This window comes from Apium graveolens, chromosome 6, assembly GCF_009905375.1.
Source record: "Apium graveolens cultivar Ventura chromosome 6, ASM990537v1, whole genome shotgun sequence".
In the NCBI taxonomy this organism is placed as follows: domain Eukaryota; kingdom Viridiplantae; phylum Streptophyta; class Magnoliopsida; order Apiales; family Apiaceae; genus Apium; species Apium graveolens.
Window position 1 is genome coordinate 219,039,379 of NC_133652.1, and position 6,669 is coordinate 219,046,047.

Sequence of the window (6,669 nt, forward strand, 5' to 3'; positions counted from 1 at the left end):
ATTTTAGGTACTCTAGCGAGGGTGTATGCATACGCGTTCTCGGTCTCGTAAGAGAACACTGGATATAGCTGAGGAAGAAGTAGTAGTAGCTAAGGAAGTTTTCAAAGTAGTTCTTGTAGAGGAGAATGTTGAAAAAGAAATCTTAGTTGAGAAAGAAGAAAAAGCTCTTGTTGCAATGGGTGAACTAGAAGCGAATCCAAAGGCTCTGATGGACTATTCTCAACCAAAGATCAATGATATTCAGTCTAACATTGTCAGACTAGCCATTGCGACTAACACTTTTAAAATCAAGGCTAGCACGATTCAGATGATACATAATTCAGTTCAGTTTGGGGGTTCTCCTATAGAAGATCCCAACATGCACATTAGAGATTTTATCAAAATTTGTGACACCTTCAAGTTCAATGGAGTGTCTGAAGATGCTATAAAGCTAAGGCTTATCCCATTCTCTATGAGGGATAAAGCCAAGAGCTGGTTACATTCTCTACCACCAGGCTCTATCAATAAATGAGAAGACCTGGCTCAGAAGTTCTTTACTAAGTTCTTTCCTATGGCGAAGACAGCTACAATCAGGAATGCTCTAACTCAGTTTGCGCAGCAGTCTGGAGAGTTTTTGTGTGAGGCTTGGGAGCGGTATAAAGAGATGCTTAAGTAGTGTCCTCATCATGGGATTCCTGACTGGATGATCATTAACTGCTTCTATCATGGTTTGGGCGCTACTTCTAGACCCATGCTTGATGTAGCATCAGGAGGAGCCTTGTGGGCTAAAAGCTACGATAAAGCTTATAAATTGATTGAACTGATGGCTGCTAATGAATACCAGAATCCTTCTCAGAGACTGCCTCATGGCAAGGTAGCAGGAATTCTGGAGGTGGATGCAGCTACTGCTATTGCTGCGCAGCTTAAAGCTTTGACGATGAAGGTGGATTCTTTGGCTAATTATGGAATTAATTAGATCACTAGTGTCTGTGAGCTTTGTGCTGGTGCGTATGAGACAGAGCAGTGTGCTATTTCTAGTGAATCAGATCGGTTCATAAGCAACTTTCAGCGACCGCAGCAGCCTGTTCCAGCCACCTATCATCCCAATAACCGCAATCATCCTAACTTCAGTTGGAGCAATTCTCAGAATACGGTTCAACAGCCTTATCAGCAGTATCCAGCGAAACAGTACAACCCTCCTGGTTTTCAGCAACCACAATATACGCCAAGGCAACAACTCCAGCTGTAAAAAGCTAATGAAAAATCTGAATTGGAGGAGTTGAGGCTCTTGTGCAAGAGCCAAGCAGTTTCTATCAAGACCTTGGAGAATCAAATTGGGCAGATTGCCAATGCCTTGCTGAATCGTTAACCTGGGACACTCCCTAGTGACACTGAAGTCCCAGGAAAGATGGAAGTTAAAGAGCAGGTTAAGGCAATCACATGAGGTCTGGTAAGGTTGCAAATCCCGAAAAATCTCAAGTTTCGGAAGATGAAGCCGTGGCTGAGGAAGAAGTGCAGAAGGAAGCAGAAGTGGAACCAAGGAAGATTATTATGGAACACACTTCTCCTGAGGGTAATACAGGGGAGAAATAGATCTATCCTCCATCTCCTTTTCTTAAGAGGCTGCAGAAGAAAAAGCTGGATAAGCAGTTTGAGAAGTTTCTGGAGGTGTTCAAGAAACTTCATATCAATATACCTTTCGCTGAAGCCCTTGAACAGATGCCTAGTTATGCGAAGTTTATGAAAGGTATTCTCTCTAGGAAAGTGAAGCTTGATAACTTAGAGACTGTTGCTCTCACGGAGGAATGCAATGCTGTGCTGCAACAGAAGTTGCCTCCGAAGCTTAAAGATCCTGGAAGCTTCACTATTCCTTGTACTATCGGAAACTTGTCATTCGACAAGTGTTTATATGATTTGGGAGCTAGCATCAACTTGATGCCTTTGTCTCTCTTCAAGAAGTTAGATTTACCTGATCCAAAACCTACTTATATGTCCTTGTAGTTGGCGGATCGCTCTATTACATATCCATGAGGCATTGTGGAGGATGTATTGGTCAAGGTGGATAAACTCATCTTCCCTGCTGATTTTGTAATTCTTGATTTTGAGGAGGATAAGAAGATTCCCATAATCTTGGGAAGACCATTCTTGGCTACGGGCCACACCTTGATGGATGTGCAGAAGGGTGAGCTTACCATACGTTTGTTAGATCAGGATGTAACTTTCAATGTGTTCAATGCCATGAAATTCCCCACTGCAAACGAGGAGTGCTTAAAAGTGGAGTTGGTTGATTCTGTGGTTACTTCAGAACTTGATCAATTACTAAGGTATGACGTCTTAGAAAAGGCCTTGTTGGGGAATTTAGATAGTGAAGATGACGAAGGTGATGAGCAGTTGCAATTTCTGAATGCTTCTCCCTGGAAGTGAAGGCTATATATGCCTTTTGAATCTCTTGGAATGGAGGAGCTGAACAAATCTCCAAAGCACCTTAAACCTTCAATGGAGGAAGCTCCTACACTTGAGCTTAAACCATTTCCTAAACACTTAAGGTATGCATTTTTAGGTGATGCATCTACTTTGCCTGTTATTATTGCATCTGACCTTTCAGGTAGTGATGAGGAAAATCTCTTGAGAATTCTGAGAGAGTTCAAATCAGAAATTAGATGGAACATAACAAATATTAAGGGAATCAGCCCTTCTTATTGCATGCATAAAATTCTGCTTGAGGAAGGTAGCAAGCTTACTATTGAGCAGCAGAGAAGGCTCAACCCGATCATGAAAGAAGTTGTGAAGAAGGAAATTCTCAAGTGGCTTGATACAGGGATCATCTATCCCATTACTGACAGTTCTCGGGTGAGTCCAGTTCAGTGTGTGCCAAAGAAAGGAGGCATCACAGTTGTTGCTAATGAGAAGAATGAGCTCATTCCTACTCGAACAGTCACAGGGTGGAGAGTTTGCATGGAATACAGGAAGCTGAACAAAGCCACAAGGAAGGATCACTTCCCTCTTCCTTTTATTGATCAGATGTTTGACAGATTGGCTGGGCATGAGTACTATTGTCTTCTGGATGGCTATTCGGATTATAATCAGATTTGTATCACTCTAGAGGATCAGGAAAAGACTACCTTCACTTGTCCGTTTGGAACATTTACCTTCAGAAGAGTTTCTTTTAGGTTATGTGGTGCACCTGCCATATTTTAGAGATTATGATGACTATCTTCTCTGGCATGATTGGTCAGAATGTGGAGGTGTTCATGGATGATTTCTCTGTGTTCGGTGATTCTTTTGATGAGTGCTTGTAAAATCTTAGCGCCATTCTTAAAAGGTGTGTTGAGACCAATCTGGTTCTCAACTGGGAGAAATGTCACTTTATGGTACGACAAGGCATTATTCTTGGGCACAAGGTCTCTAGTAAGGGTCTCGAGGTGGACAAAGCCAAGTTGGGGGTCATTAAAAACCTTAATCCACCAATTTCTGTTAAGGGAGTCCGCAGTTTTCTTGGTCATGCGGGTTTCTATAGGCGTTTCATCAAGGATTTTTCAAAAATCTCTAAACCCTTGTGCAATCTTCTAGAGAAATATATCCCGTTCAAGTTTGATGACGAGTGCCTAGCTGCTTTTGAGTTCTTGAAGAAGAGTTTGATCACGGCACATGTGATAACTGCACCTAATTGGAATGAACCTTTTGAGATGATGTGCGATGCAAGTGAGTATGCAGTTGAAGCAGTTCCTGGCAAAGAAAGAATAACATATTTCATGTGGTCTACTATGCTAGTAAGACTCTCAATGGTGCTCAACTGAATTACATTACTACTGAGAAAGAACTCTTGGCCATTGTCTATGGTTTTGAGAAGTTTCGATCTTATTTGCTTGGGACGAAGGTGACAGTTTTCACCGATCACACTGTGATTCGATATCTCGTTTCGAAGAAGGACTCAAAGCCTAGATTGATTAGATGGGTTCTCTTACTTCAGGAATTTGAGTTAGAGATCAAGGACATGAAAGGTACTGAGAATCAAGTTGCTGATCAATTCTCTCATTTGGAAGATCCAAGAGCAACTTCACAAGATAAGACATTGATAAATGAGTCTTTTCCCGATGAGCAGTTGTTTGGAATGCATGAGGAAGAACCTTGGTTCGCAGACATTGTGAACTACCTTGTGAGTAATATTATGCCTCCAGACTTGTCTTATGCTCAAAGAAAGAAGTTTATGCACGAGGTGAAGTGGTACATGTGGGATGAGCCATATCTGTTTAGGCAAGGAGCTGACCAAATCATCAGGAGATGTATTCCGTACAGCGAAACGGGGGGGGGGGGATCTTGCGAGATTGCCATTCGACTGTGAATGGAGGTCATTATGGTGGAAAAAGACAGCAGCTCGCATCCTTCAAGCACGATCCTTCTGGCCTACATTGTTTAAGGATGCGCATCAATTTGTTTTGAAGTGTGATCGATGTCAGCGGGTCGGTAATATGTCTAAGAGGGATGAGATGCCTCTTAATATGCTTCTCGAGGTTGAGGTATTCGATGTTTGGGGATTCGACTTCATGGGGCCGTTTGTCTCATCTTGCAATAATCAGTATATCTCGCTGGCGGTTGATTATGTGTCGAAATGGGTTAAAGTCAAGGATTTGCCGAAAAATGATGCGAAGGTAGTGCTTAATTTTCTTCATAAGCAGATATTCACACGATTTAGTACTCCGAGAGTCATAATCAGTGATGAGGGATCGTATTTCTGCAATCGCAAGTTCACTGCTATGATGTAGAGATATAATGTGAATCATCGCATTACTACAGCCTACCATCCTCAGACAAATGGTCAAGCTGAAGTGTCTAACAGAGAGATCAAGCGCATTTTAGAGAAAGTTGTATGTCCATCAAGGAAGGATGGGTCTTTGAAGCTTGATGAAACTGTTTGGGCCTATAGAACAGCTTATAAAACTACGTTAGGGATGTCGCCGTTTTAGGTTTATGGAAAGGGTTGTCATTTGCCTGTGGAGCTCGAGCATAAAGCGTATTGGGCTTTGAATAAGTTGAACCTTGATTTGGATGCAGCTGGTAAGAAGAGGATGCTTCAATTGAATGAACTTGATGAGTTTCGACTTCAAGCATATGAGAATAACAAAATGTATAAGGAGAAAGTCAAGAGGGGGCAAGATAGGGGTCTAATGCTCAAATCATTTGTTCCGAGACAGCAAGTTCTCTTGTTCAACTCTCGTCTTCGTCTTTTTCCTGGAAAGTTGAAGTCGAGGTGGTCAGGGCTGTTCATAATCAAAACTGTGTTTCCACATGGAGCGGTGGAAATTTTTGAGAATGATTTGAGCCAAACGTTAAAGGTGAATGGACAGAGGTTGAAGCACTACTATGAGGATACGACAAACCATGGGGTGGTTAGTGTCATTTTATTGTCAACTTGATCTCGAGATTCTATGTCAAGCTAGCGACGTAAACAAAGCGCTTTTTGGGAGGCAACTCAAGTTTGTTGTACATTAGTAGATAGAGGAAGAAGGAAAAAAAGGAGAAAAATACAAAAAAATCAGAAAAACAGAAAAATTCAGTGCCAACTACAGTAGCACGGCGTGCCCGTGCAGAGAGGTGGGGCAGACGCGCTGAAAAGTCAGTAGCATGGCGCGCCTGCGCTGGCATGCAGGGCGGCCACACTGGTTTTCCAGAAGCACGGTGTGCCCGCGCTGCTAGGCGGGGCGGTCGCGCTGGGTCACTGAAGTCGAAAAAAAATATAAGGCAGCAAAATAGTAGAAAATCGGGAATTTCATACCAAAATCAATTCAAACCCGATTTTTACTCTTCCATATCCCAAATATAATAATTTGAAATTTGATGTTATTCAATCAAAATATAATGCAATCCTTTACCCTTCATAGTTTTTAAGAAGTTAGAACTTTTAAAGTTTTATGAAATAACGAATTTTGATGTATTTATTTCCTTAAACTATAAAATTATATTATTCAAATTATAAAAATAAGCCAATTATGCTAGGCTTCTTAACGAGGTAGGGAAAACGGAAAATCCGTCCCAATCCGATCCAAATGGAGCCGTTCTACCCCGCTTAAATGGGGAATGGGGCAGTGACGATGATGAAACTTTAACCCAATTTAAATATGCGACGGATATGATATTTATATAATCCCCTTGGAGAAAATTCACCCTGAATATAATATAATATATATTTTTAAAATATAATATTTTATACCGTGTAGTAAAATATGTTTATAGTATAAAATAAACTATAATTTATTTCAGTTATATACGTAATAAAAAATATATATATTGCTTATAGAGTGTTTTAAATTCTCTACATATTTATTTTAAATGATATATTATTAAAAACATTATTGAGTTTTTTTAAAAATAATTATTATAGAGAGTGATTGGGCGGGGTGGGGATTAAGATTTGCCCCGTGGAATAAGGATGGGAATACATTACAAATATCTCACGGGAACAGGGCAAATTTGTTTTTATACGCCGTGGGTATGGATATAGTGATCCCCGCCTCGAACCCGACCCATGAAAACCCTAACTTACACAAATAATTAGATTAAGGGGTTGTATTCCATTCGAATTTTAGAGAATTTATAACCATTCATGAATTTAAGTAATTGTTGTTGATTTGATTTTAGTTCTAAGCGGATTTTAGTGGAGTTGTTTATATTTTTACTATTCTATCAAATACA

General features: G+C 40.5%; 1 non-coding gene across 1 annotated transcript; it reads right to left on the reverse strand.

The window, feature by feature from the left end:
- Nucleotides 1-565: 565 nt before the first annotated feature.
- On the reverse strand, nt 566-672 carry LOC141669990 (small nucleolar RNA R71). The gene has a single exon (XR_012554243.1). It is a non-coding gene; the product is annotated as a small nucleolar RNA R71 (small nucleolar RNA).
- Nucleotides 673-6,669: the final 5,997 nt, after the last annotated feature.